Source organism: Microtus ochrogaster, chromosome 16 (assembly GCF_000317375.1).
Source record: "Microtus ochrogaster isolate Prairie Vole_2 chromosome 16, MicOch1.0, whole genome shotgun sequence".
Taxonomy (NCBI): Eukaryota; Metazoa; Chordata; class Mammalia; order Rodentia; family Cricetidae; genus Microtus; species Microtus ochrogaster.
In genome coordinates this window covers 58,423,095-58,436,885 of record NC_022018.1, presented here as the reverse complement: position 1 = coordinate 58,436,885, position 13,791 = coordinate 58,423,095, and the positions used below count along the sequence as shown (strand labels likewise).

At 46.9% G+C, this 13,791-nt stretch overlaps 1 protein-coding gene across 2 annotated transcripts in view; it reads left to right on the top strand.

The window, feature by feature from the left end:
- Positions 1 to 13,791, top strand: part of Spock1 (SPARC (osteonectin), cwcv and kazal like domains proteoglycan 1) — a 459,458-nt gene that overhangs the window by 311,201 nt on the left and 134,466 nt on the right. The window lies entirely within an intron of this gene.

The following is a 13,791-nucleotide window of genomic DNA, read 5'->3' as shown; positions in this document are numbered from 1 at the left end:
GGGGGGGGCGGGGAGAAGGCGACTAGAAATTCGGGGTGCTCTGTGACTGGGGGATCTGAAGCATTCAGGCTGTGCCTGGGAGCAGGGTGGACAGAGGAGAGCAGTGTGTTTGCCTTTAAATGCTATCGGGTGCCTGTACTCAGGTGCTGGGATCAGACAGCAAGCACAGGTTTGCCAAAACCAGTAATTTTTTTAAATGATGATTATTATCATTATTGTTGTTGTTGTTATTTTAGTGTTTGTGGGGGTGTTTTGTCTGCATATCATGTGTTCCTGGTGCCCACAGAGGTCAGAAGAAGGTATTGATTGTATCCTTAGAACTGGAGTTGTAGATGTAGGTGCTGAGAATTGAACCCAGGTCCTTTGGAAGAGCAATCGATGCTCTTAAATGACAAACCATCTCTCCAGCTCTAAGAATAGAAATCTTAACTTAAAAAGAATTTCTTAATTTTGACTCTGAGCCTTCATCTGAACAGAAAAGCCCCTTTTCATCAACATGGGGGCCGTCCTCTTCCTTGAGTAACCCTGGTACCCAGGAAGGTTACAGTCTAGAAAGCAGGAAGTGGTCCTTCATTTTTTTGGTTGCCACTGACAGTCTGAGCATGATGAACAGCCTTTCAGGAACTGGACCCTCCCACAGCCCTGGCTTTATTAGCTCCAGTGTGACACCCACCCTGGAGTCTGCAGAATGGGTGCTTTCTTTCTCTCTCCAGGTCTTGATGGTAGCTGATTGATAGTCCTTTCCCTTCTGAGTGGCCTCCTCTGGATTTTTCTGTGTGTGTGTGTGTGTGGGGGGGGGTAGCACCTCTCCCCTGGCAGCAAAACAGAGCTTCTCGTCGGCGCGATGCGCAGCCTCTGTCTTCCCTAGTCTGAAGTCTGATGCCACGGACATGGCCACTGGAATCCCTGGCCAGGGATTGCAGTCAGTGTTGTTGCGAGTGCAAAGCACCGAGATGTGCCTGGCTGTTTTCTAGGCTGGCGCTTCTTCCCCGGAGTCAGATGGGTCCTGCCCTGGACCCCAGAGTGGTGCTCAGCGATTGCCCTTCAGTTCCTCTGGGCGGTTTTTAAATCAGATAAATTTTTTGGTCTCTATTCTGCAAATGCAGAGCTGAAGCAGTAAGAAGCATCGATAATTTGCATATACATGTTTAAAAGCCTTTCAGTTAATGTAATATTTATTTTAGAATTTCATATATTTTGGTCATATTTTCACCTACCCCAAATACTCCCACATCCTCTCTCACTTCCTTACCCACCCAACTTCATACCCTTTAAAACAACAACAACAACAACAAAAAGCACAGACAAAAAAATAAGTCTGGAGTCTATTTTGTGTTGGCTAACCACTCCTGAGTGTGGAGTCTGCCCTGGAGTGTGGTTGATATGCCGCTGTGGGCTCCCCATTGAAGAAAGCTGACTTCTCTCTCCCAGCAGCTATCAATGACAAATAGCTTCTTGGCTTGGGGCGTGGCTTGTGCCCACCTCCTCTTCTCTGTGCTGGGATTTTGCCAGCCATAGACATATGCAAGTCATTACTGAGTGGGCTGTAAGAATAATTTCGTCGTTAACATTTGAAGTCCCGTTTCAGGAACCCACACTCCAAGAAAACCACCCCAGTCCTCCCATCACATGACTTCTGCCTTTAGGAAAGAAGGAAATGAGCCTTCATTACTGGCAAGCAAGAGAATGCCCCCAATTAGGGATAATCTCCAAAGTGGTTCAACCACTCGGTCTCATGTATATGTGTGTGCACATATGCATGTGTGCACTTGTGAATGTATGTTTCAGGGCATCCTTTCCCCTAGCCTTTGATGAAATACCAAGTAAGAGATTTTTAGTCTTAAATTCAAATGCGTTTGAGACCAAGGCAGTCATCTCCTTGGTTTTCATACATATCCAGGTATACAGGCATTGTCCTGGGTACACCACACTTCTGAGCCTCATTCTCAGCTTATGTGGCAAGAATAGACCCCCAGATCCTACAGCCATAAACTGATCATAGCTTTGGGCATGGATTCAGGAAGGACACAGAAGTGGGTTCAATTCCTCCGGGCCTATGTAAATTTGATCAATAAGTTTGTGAGTCTAAATTTGTATTTCTTCATCTGTTAAACGGATTTAATGTGAAGACACAGTGTATTTTGTGTGAAAGTTCAGTATAGGTGATGGTACACAATGATGGATTAAGGTCCGACAATGCCAGCTAGTCTAACCATCAGTGCAACAATTGCCGTACTTGTTATTCTGGAATAATTCTGGAAGCTCAGCCAGCGCTCTCCCTCCCAGCTGCATGTGTTCCTGAGAAAGAAGCAGCTTCCCTCTCTCGGCCTGAGTGTGCTGCCTTCGAGCCTTTGGACCGGATCTCAGGGGTTATGGGAACATTTCTGCTGCCACTTTGTGCTTTGCAGCAGGGAAGACAGAAAACAACCGCATTTCTGACCATAGGGTCTATTCATTGCTAGGAAAATAGCTCAAGAATGTGCTTTGGTGAAGATGGTACACCCTCTTCCTTAGCAGGAAGGGAGAAGCCCAAGGAGACCTGCAGTGTGGTCGCTGTGGTTGTATCCCCAAATATCCTTCTCAGAAGTGGGATTTCTCAGCCCTCGATAGTAGCCATGTGTGTCTCCTTGGAGGGTCTTGGATGCCTTCCCGGATGAAGCATCTGCCCTTCTACATTAAACTTCAGGGGTCCCCCAGAGTAGAGACAGCACACTGACAACTCTATTTTTTCATCTATCTGAGAACTGCTTTTTCATTCTGTAAAATATCTATAGAGAATCCTGCTAGCCGAGCTGGCCTCTCGCAGCTCAAAGGGAACATGTTGTCTCTAGACTTTGAGAAGCTGCAGACAGACCAGGAGCAAGTTGGGAGGTCACAGCTGATGAGAACACCCTCCTCCACAGCGTAGACTGACTTGCAAGTAGATTGGGGGCAAGGCTGGGGAATGCCCCAGCGAGGAAGGCTGTGGCCTGAACGGGACCTCAAGTGGATAGAGCAGCTCCTGGGAACACAGGACTGTGGACACCGTGTTTCAGGGCTGGCGTCTCCTCCAGCTCTTTGAGGAGGAGGCTTGTGGGGATTTCATCCGGAGGCTCCCGCTGCATTCACATCCTTCTCAGAGAGCTCCTGTGGAAATTCTCTCTCCTTCCTGCTGCTAGGCTGTGCTGGCGGTGTGGGAGGAGGTAGACTCGCAGCCATATGTTCCTGCTTCACGGTCTCCATGGGATCCCTGGTGAACTGCAGAGTGAAGGATGTGGTCAGAACGGCCTCTTGTTGATGTCTTAAAAATTCTCGCTCTACCTTTGGAATGATGGTTGATGCTTAATATAGAAAATATTTTAAAATTACAAAAAAATAAGTAGGAAGTAGGTAAAGGCCACAGTGTTTAAATGCAGTAATTAAAGTATTTCAGTAAGTTCTGTCTAGTTTCTAGCTTTTCTTGTCTCTGTTAAAATTTATTTATTTTACGCATATTATTTTGCTTGCATGTACATGTGTATAGCACACGCGTGCCTGATATCCTCAGAGATCAGAAGAAGGTATTGGATCTCTTGGGCTGAAGTCATAGGTGTTTATAAGCTGCCACGAGGGTGCTGAGCACAAAGCCGTCTTGTGGAAGAGCAGCCAATGCTCTTAGCATCTGAGCATCCCTTCGACTTCTGTTTTGCTTATTGACTTGTTTTTGTCAAAACATATTTAGCAAGTGGCCTATATAATATATAAAATTTAGTGTTAATATTTATACATGAACACTTTAGGGTACTATAAACCAAGCTTAAAATTTTAGTGATTGCATAACATGCTGTATAAAAATTTCACTTGAGAGATGGGTCACGTTTGTAAACACACACACTAAGTCTACAAAACGTTCAGACGAAAATGACATGAGATTTCTGTCCTTGGGTTTGATTAAGACTTCCTAATTGTGACATAGCAAATGAGATTTTATCCAAATTGAAGGTGTCTGATGTTCTGTAGATACTCTTACATTTTTTTTTAAAAAGTCCAATCATGCTGGGAGGGAATATTTCAGAGGGTTTTCTTTACATATATGTACATGTAAAATACTCTCATGTGTGTTTATGTCAGCTTCATTTAGAGTCACACCACACACACACACACGCACACACACACCACACACACGCACACACACACACACACACACACACACACACAAACGAGAATGCAAGGTGAGCTGATCAGCCAATTGTGTCCTAGCCATTAATAATTGAAACTACTCAGCAACAAACACAAGTAAGCTATTAGTATACCAAACAATCAAAAAAATAATTGAATACCAAAAAGGATCAGACTCAAATAAATATGAAGTATGCCATCTCCATTTCCTCCCTTCTGGGGCCAAACCAGTTATAAGGGACACAGACTCCGTGTCTGGGGTCACAGGAAACACACAGTTGCCTGGGGATGAGGAGAATATGAGAGTATAGGTGAATGGCTGAGCATCCTATAACTCATGGCCACAAGGCAGATCATTTGGGAAACAGAGACGTCAGACTCCATCCTGGGAAACCAGAGCCCCATTTGTAACTGAGTCTGCTCTCAATGTAAAAGGATGTTTTAAGCAATGTCTTATTATTCGTAGTTTTTTTAAATCCTCTCTGAGATATTCTTAGGAGAATATTGCCAAGGGATGGAGCCTGCAGAGGGCTCTGCTGCCAGGGTCTCTGCTATTGGGGATCACTGGTTCTGATCAGATGCTTGTGGAGTTGGAGGAGGTGGGGTCTCCTCACAGAGGGCTGAGCATTGATTTCTCTCTCTCTCTCTCTCTCTCTCGCCATTGATTTTCATTTGGAGAATAGAAAATTGAAGCATTTGTTTGGGGCCATCCAGACAAGCCACACTCTCTGATTCTGACGGTGTGTTGTGAATGGGGAGACGGTGTCAGAACGGGACTTGTACTGTCTAAGTGGACCCTCAAAGCCTTGGGGATCGGTGGGTACTCATCTATTTTTAAGTAAGGAGCGAGACGGTCCAACTTCCCAGAGGCCTGGGCCTCTCTCATGTAATGGCCCTTCATCTCTGCTTCCTCCTTATCTGGAATAACAACTAATTCTCTGCGCCAGCCAAGAATTTAGATGCCGTCGAGGCTCTTGGTACAGTAGCCACATCGCAGGGCTTTCTCTCTTTTATGTGAACTTGAAAAAAAGAATCAAAGTGTTTGAGGTCAGAGAGAAACACATCACAGGATGTGCCTCAAATACCAAACTCTCAGAGGATATTTGAAAGGATGGGCTTATTTCATCTCAGTTTTGTCTTACAACAAAGCACTGCCTCTTGCTACAGGGGCTTTGAACCGGATGATTATACACATACATAGCTGTGGAGGATTGGGAGGCACATGAGCACGTGGAAGGCGCCAGGCTTCCGGGTGCTTGCCCGGCTTTCTGATGCTTGGCCCATCAAGGCATTTCGAGTTATCATCGGGTCGTGGAGACCACCACCACCTTCTTGACTAGGAATCTGCAGTGCTGTGGCTGTATCCCTTCTGTGAGGGACCACACACTGCGTGGGTTTCATTTTAAACTCAGAGATCTCTATGGGTAGAGCTCAAGCCCAAGAACTTGGTGATATTCATCTGCTGACCATGGAACCATCGAAGCTAAGTTTGGGTTCACTGTCTTCCAAGTCAGTCACTTACTTGATAAACGAGGACTCCACCATGACCTGTTTTTGGCAAAGGCATACAATTTGTGTATTTGGAGCTTGTGCCAAATATATACCCCTGAAGAAGAGGAGAGGGGCGTGGATGTTTCCGACCAGTGTGGCTGACTGCTTACTGTGTGTCAGAAGAACTTTACATGGATAGGTCTTCCGCTCATAGCTCTCTGCATGTATCCCCCATGGTGACTAAAGCCGCTACTCGGGTTACATAAATAATTGTCCCAATTGCGCACGACCAATAAGGGGCAGATTTTTATCTGTCTGCAGATTCTTTGCCTGTACTTAGGTCACACAGCAGCCGCTGGAGATGTGAGGCCACCTAGGGACGATCTCCAAGGGGGGGGTCATTGTTCTTCTGGCCCCTGAGTTCCCATCACGCAGAACCCTGGACCCCTTTCTTCTAGTTCTTGCACTTTATCAAGCAATTGGTCTGGTTCCTGGTTTTGCACCGATTTCCTCCTTTCTGTGCCCACACCAATTGTTCCTTTGCACTTTTTCCAAAATGTATTCCTGGAAGCACATGTCACTTATACATAGAGACCCGAATTAATTTAAACCCTGAGGTCTTACAGCCCAGACAGAGGTCTACCCAGCCAGCTTCAGGTGACATTGAAAGTATGACTTTTAAAAGAAACGGAAACCGTCTTTTAAAAGAAAGGGCTACCGTCTACCTGTGCCTAGGATGCAGATGGGACTGATCTTGGGGGTCTCCCCTGGGTACAGTTTTGCAGTACAAGCCCCCGTCCTCCTTCCTCTGTTTTCCTTCATGAAACTGAAGGCACTGATGGTCGGATCTGGATGACAGGAGCAGTGAAGAGTGAAAAGCAACTCATATCAGAAGTGTGAGTAATGGCATGGGATCTTCAGTCCCTTGAAGCAGGGGACAGCGAGGGGACAGCACCGAAGGCAGACACCGCATGGTGAGGCATGCATTACATTGCAGGGCAGATTTGTAAAGATACACTTGTTTCTATTTAAATTCTCTGTTTCTTGAGAATGTCATGCAGGAGTGCTGTCTTCACATCATTTCTCCCCTCCCTCCCCCTTCAGTTCCTCCCGTGCTTCCTTCTCAAATTCATGACTTCTTCAGGGGTGATTGTCATGCAATACACGCATATGCACACACACACACACACACACACACACACACACACACACACACACACACACAGCCTACCGAGTTAAATTTCATGTTCTATGTACACATTGGTGTTTAGGGATGACTTTGGGAGGGCTGAGTCACCTACCAGAAGCTCTTTTCTGGAGAAAATAGATTCTCCCTTTCTTGGCAGCCAAAGGTAGGGTTTGTAAATTTCCCCACTGTGTCAATGGATGCTGTCATCATACAGCTCTTGTTTAGGTGATCACAGTGTTGAGGCTTCATGGTTCGACTTCTCTGTCACATACAGAGGGTTCTATCTTCCCACACCAACCCTGGTCCTCACTCTGATCTTCTTTCCCTCCTTCTTGCTTTTCCCTGAGCCTCGGGACGAGGGGTTGCATTGTGGATGCATCAGTTGCAGCTGGACACCTGCATCCACTTGTTTTCTTTCTGCATTTGACCGCTTGCCGTCTGCTGCACAAAGAGGTGTCCAGATGTACAAAGATGTTTTTAATGAACAAATGCAAATTTTCTAGTATAGTATAGCACCCTTGTGTTGTCCTGCCTTGTATGCATTTTTCTTTAAAGCCCATACTTTCAAAGCTACTGAAACAGGCTGGGTAGGATAGGCTTAACTATCACAGGCTCCTTGGTAAGTCTCATACTTTGGTGAGGCATTTTCTGGGTGTAGCCCTCGGGGGCCAGGACTCTACCACATTGTTACCCCATTCTTCTAGGCTCCCAGGCCCTCAAAGGTGGCTTCATAGATTCCTTTTGACTCTACAGCATAGGTTCCTTGTGATTTGTGATGCTTTTTTTTTTTTTTGAGCTGACCGCTGTATCCAGGAAATGAAGACTATTTTGTGGTTGACTTCCTAGGATGTGCCTGGGCCCAGATGTTCACAGGACCCACATCTGTGGCTCTGAGATGACGGGTATTTTACAGGGCACAGGTTTGCTTAAGGACACCCTCCCATTTCCTGCCTCCATGTCTGATGAAGGCATTCAGAGCTCTGCATGCTGCCTCCAATGTTGGGATTCTAGGCGGTGTTTCTGTGTGTCTGTTTATTAAGTCGGGTACCCAGTGGCAAACCTGTAGCTGTAAAATGAAGTGTGTGAGGAAACATTGGCTGAGGTGGGTGTGCCATTTTGAATAGATAATCACTGGTGTGATTTTTTTTGCGGGATCATGTCTTGCTGATGACACGCAGGTGTGGATCACGCTAGCGCATCTGTCTCTGCTCATGGTGAAATGAACAAGCTTGTACCCTGCAGCACACGGGAGTTGTAAAATGCTCATTGCCCATCCTGAGGACTCGGGTTATGGGGCAGATTAGCAATCAGATAGGCCTGACACATGTGGACCCTCCATGCACAAAAGTTGTAAGATTGAAGTTTCCCACTTTTGTGCCTTTCTGTTTTAGTTTCTTTCATTGTCCTATATTTCGTGAATCTACTGTGTCTGCTATTGCTTTGCTAAACTCATCAGGATCCCCACTCGTAGGTTTTTAGTTTCAATGTCTCATACCAGTTGAATTCAACCAGCGAACCACGAAAGACGTTCTTTATAAGCACAGACATTGTAGTAGAGCCCATTCTGGGCACTGACCTTTCAGATCCGTGGACCAGAAAATGGGTTCCTTTAGATGGGCTTTCTATCTTTAGATGGACTTGTGCTCTACATAGAATATCCTCAAGCTAATGCTGTCTTCAGTATTCTTCATGGAGAGGGTGGGTGGAGGCAAGGCTCTTTGTGCACAGAGGAACAAAAGCAATGATGTTAATTAGTTTGGGGACCTCGGTGCCTTTCCCGTGCTCTTTCTTGAGAGATGCTTCTCACAGGTCCACCTCCATTACCAGATGGTAAGCAGACTTCCACCCTACCTTGCTTGCCTTTGATGCTTTCATTACCATGGCACTTTGGATGCGCTTTGGGGCTAACTCCAATGGGCAATGCTGGCCCCAATGGGAAGGGAAGCTATGGCTTAGCATAATGTGGCCATGAGAAACCCTAAAGTGGAGACAAAGTGGTGGGGTTTCCTTCCCCTCTGGAACAAGGTCCTTTTTGTTGGCAGGTACCATCACTGAGTATGGGGATGGTAAAAGGGCTTGAAGTTAGGGTCCACTTCAAAACACTGCCTATATGCACTAGTGATGGCAAGGTCAAGGTTATTAATCCATACGCTACTACATTGGAGTTAGTAATGAGGACTTTATTCAACAAATAGATGTGGATACCTTTCTCTAGAAACCATGCTGTGTGTTTAGATTCTGTGATATAAGCAATGTAGTCTGCTCTTGTAGACTTCTAAACAAAAGATTTTTATTTCCCAGAATCCTAGAGTTGGAGAAATAATGGCAGGTACCTTGCCTGGTGTGAACTATCTCCTGGTTTTTAGAGGTTCTCCTTTTGCCTCCCCCCCCCCATGTGGCAGGAGGAACAACTGATACCTCTCCAGACTCGTTTATGAAGTCACTAATCTGGAGAGACGTCTCAGGGGTTAGGATCACTTGCTGCTCTCACAGAGGACTTGGGTTCAGTTCTCAGTACCCATGTTGGGCATCTCCCGACCAGCTGTAACTCTAATGCCCGAGGATCATCTGGCATCTCCGGGCATGGGGCTCGCACATGGTGCATATATATACATGTCAGCAAAGCACTCATACACATTAAGTAAAATATTCTAAAAACAATAAAACCACTAGTTCCAGTCCAGCTTTCCAGACCCAGTCACCCCCCAGGCACCCTACTTCCTAATATCTTAGCATCGGGAGCTTGGTTTCAGTCTCCTTCAGTGTTGAGGGAGCAGAGGCGTTCTTTCTCTGTACTCCATTCTAACCCTGGATCTCCCCAGTTCATGTCCTTCTGGATTTCCTAGCAGTTTCTTTAGCTCATTTCACTGCCAACTTTAAAGTGTAATTCCACACTCAAAAGAAAATGCAGGTGAGCCTCCAGTCCATCCCTGGGTGACTGTTGGCTTTGTGAGTCTGTGAACTAACAGGCACTTCCTGAACACAGCGCGGGGGCAGAGCCAAGGTGTGTGATAAGTCTTCACGATGACATCAGTTCACTCAGTTCATGTCTCCTGCGCCTGCTTCGGACTTGACACAGGATAGGTGCTCACCAAATATTTTGTAGGTTAAAAGGTCAGTTAAGGGAGAAGCTAGAGACGCGGGACCAGGAGAACTTGCTTAGTTAGGGATTGAGATAGTCACTGAGTTACAAAATGCTGCTTGAAATGAGGGTTACTGTGACATGGGGCCAGGAGCGCACCCCCTTATGTTTCCTGCACAGAACTCACCCCACTCATGGGCACACAGAAACAGCTCAGAAGATGTTCATAGAAGTCTCCAGGGCCCCTGGATGTCATATGTCTGTCTCATTTTGTTCTCTGGGATGAACCGGATTCCAAAGCTCTGCCCTTGTCTGACCTGCAACCTACTTCTCTAGATTCTTCTCTCTTTGCCCAACACCCTGTCCCTGTGCACAGTGACTGAACACACAGAAAGGTCAACTCTGCTCTGGAGCGTGGAATGTCATTTGTCTCACAGAGCTGCTGGTTTGTGTTCCTCCTGTGCTGCAGAATGACCTTTATACCTCCTTGAGAAAGGAGGCGTGGAAAGGGACCAGCATTGGATGCCCTCCAATCCAGCTGCCTGTGCCAGGCCCTGCATGGTTCTGGCTACGCCTGAGCCCTCTTGAATGCCCGGCTTTCATTCCTAAGGACTGCTCCAACCAGGAGGCTTGTAGACCACAGACTCCTTCCTAAGGTCAGACTCTTCATTGGCCTGTGGAACTCAGTTCACCTTTCTAGCTCCCAAGAACAGGAGTAGATAGCGTTACCTGAGGCCATGTCACCCCGCCCCTGCCCCAGCAGGACGCCTGGGACTGTAGTCAGCACCATTTCCATCATTCACTCAGTCTGAGAAGAAGATTTAGAAAACAGAGGACTGGCGAATGAGACACCCACCTCTCCAAGGGGCTTTAGGATGGCGGTTGCCACTTTCTGCCCATGTGAGCCCAACCTATGCCTGCATACCAAGTGGAACAAGCCAGAAAAAGGTTGGGTTCATTGTCTTTGCACCTGCTCTCCACTGCACCAGTTTCTTCAGAAACCAATCCACCCCCCTCGTGTTATAAGGGGAAGTGGACATGCTGCTGGGGTGGCCTTGGTGACTGCTGGTGGCCCTTTGGAGGTACAGGCAAACACTCTGTATCGATGGTTCTCGGGTGGTAGGTGGTAGAAACTGCTCTAGCAGAGGTAGGGTAACAGAGGAGGGCTCTACCCAGGGCGCTGTTGCAGTTGTCCCCTGACAAGACTGCAGCGCCTGTGGGTTGATAAAATTCGCCAAGAAGAACCGCTCTGGAGAAGGTTTCAGGGAATAGCATCAGCTTTTATTGCACTGAGCAACCACTGGGAGCCTGTTGACTGCAACCGCTTGGAGCATTGTCTAACATAGATGCAGGCACCCCAGCACCACGGTCTCTATGCAGATAGGCAGACACGAGCACCCATGCATCACGGTCTCTATGCAGGGAAAGCACATGAAAGGAGGCATAGAGAGGGCAGACTCTTGAGCAGGCCAGCGACCAGCTACTCACACCACTCCAGAATTCAGTGTTCTGACTTTTGGGAATACTCGGGAGCGTGGTGCACCACACCTCTTAGTTAGAAGCACAGTGTGCCACCATGTCATGCCTGAGTTCTCTTCCACACTAGTGTTCCCTACTATTGGAATATAGTTTGGTACATTGCTGACCAATTGACCTCTTTTATCCCATCTTGTCAAGTCCCTTTCATGGAAGGAAAATCAACTTATAGATTTGTATATAAGAATGCTCAGTGCGCTTGATCGGAGCCTTGAAGAAATAAAAATATTCCCTCTTCAAGTGACCTGTGAATTTTGCAGAATTTTGCCCACTCAATGATCTTAAGACAGCACGAATGCCTTTGGCTGACTTTCCTCGAGCAGAGCTAACAGGGTATTGTCTTCTTGGTAACTTGTCCACATTCGTCTAGGTTCTACTGACAAACAGCATGGTGACACACAGGCACAGCGCTGACACGGGCTTGAACATCCTGTCTCTCCTTGTGGAACAACTGGGAAAAGAGCTGTGTGCGCTGTATTCACATGCATGTGCATGTGTGTGTGTATGTGTGTGTGTGTGTTCACATACAAACAGGCTTGGTGATGCAGAGGTACCTGAGACATTCTCTGAGAAGAACGGCACATGGGCTGCCCCCCTAGGAAGGGATGGGGAGATTCTGAAAGAAGATAAGTATAAGCCAAGGAAGCTAGGTTTAGTTTCAGAGAGCATCCGCCAGAGCTCTCTACCAGTGAGGCCCACAGAGATAAGAAGACACCGCAGTGCTTCTTTATCTTTTTCCTGCTAGCACCGACTGAGAAGACAGCTTTGAGATCCAGGGGCACGCAGCACAGATGAATGGAGGCTCTTCCTTCCTGCTGCCCTTTCGGAGAATGACCCAGTTGTGATGGTTTGTGGGTTATAGTGTGCGGCTGCCCGAGCTACTCAAATGCCATGTCACAAGCAGACTAGGTTGTCCTTAAACATGTTGTGTGGGTTCTGTCTTGTGGAGTGGGCTAATTTTAAATACAATTAGAAAGTGCTTGGCTATTCACAAAACATTTATACCACAATACAGCCTGTCATTTCGGTCACTGTTAAATCTCACAGGGTTCGTAGCTGGGTACCATTGTTGATGACGCTCCCTCCCTGGTACAGAGCCTTCCGTCACTATGAACGTCAGCCAGTGGGGACAAAGCTTCCGGGTTAGGACCAGCTTGCTTTCTCCACGTTCTTTTCCGCAGGGGGCAGTATCTTCAGCAATAGTAGGGTCTTCTCATCAAGTTCTAGGGGGTGACCAAGAGCAATGGAAATAGCCTGCAGTGTTTTGGGGGAGTCTATGGAACCCCACTGACCAATAACTTGAAAAGAGGTAGCCCATACCCAGTACTGGTCTTTCTATTCGATGGCCTATGATGTCTGGGTGAGGGGTTGTGCCCCTCTTATAGGATAATGGCATTTAAACCTCTTCATGTACATAGTTTAGGATGATTCTACAGTATTAGTTTTCTATATAGGCTTTCAAAGGTCTTGGGTGTTGGTGCCCTCTCCCTGTCTCCCTCCTCTGCCCTGCCTTTACACCTCAACCCATTTAAGTATCACCTGGAACCCAAGCCCAGTACTGGGAGGTCTTCAGTCCTATGGGAGAACCTCGTAACAGTACTCTTCAAATGGACATGGTAACTGTGCTGGCTGGTTTATGTCAACTTGACATAAGGTAGAGCCATCAGAGAGGAGGGAGCCTCAGTTGAGAAAATGCCTCCATAAGATGATTTTCTTAATTAGTGATTGCTATGGGAGGGCCCAGCCCATTGTGGGTGGTGCTATCCCTAGGCTGGTGGTCCTGGGTTCTTTAAGAAAGGAGGTTAAGCAAGTCATGCAGAGTAAGTTGGTGAATAGCACCCCTTTATGGCTTCTGCATCAGCTCTTGCCACCAGGTTCCTGCCCTGTTTGAGTTCCTGTCCTGACTTCCTTCAGTGACAGACTGTGACCTGGAAGTGTAAGTGAGATGAACCCTTTCCTCCCCGAGTTGCTCTGGTCATGGCATTTCATCGCAGCAATGGTAACCCTAAGTAGGACAGTAATAAAGTATACCCTAAGCATGTATCCTTACTACACCCCTAAATTAGGCATCTCTCATTTTGTTGTGCCATTCATCACAGCAATGGTAACCCTAATTAGTGCAGTAATAAACTACACCCTAAGTACATATCCTTACTGTACCCCTAGATTGGGGTGTCTCTCAACCTCATCAGAGAAGCTTCTTTTTGTAGTAAGTGGTGATCAGTACAGAGACCCCCCAGCTGGTGAACATGCAGAGAAGGAGAGACTGTGGCCTGCTCAGCACTCAATGGGACCTCCATAGCATACTCCTTCCCCCAAAGGGCTCATCAGGCATCCTTTGCTTTCTGCCATTTGT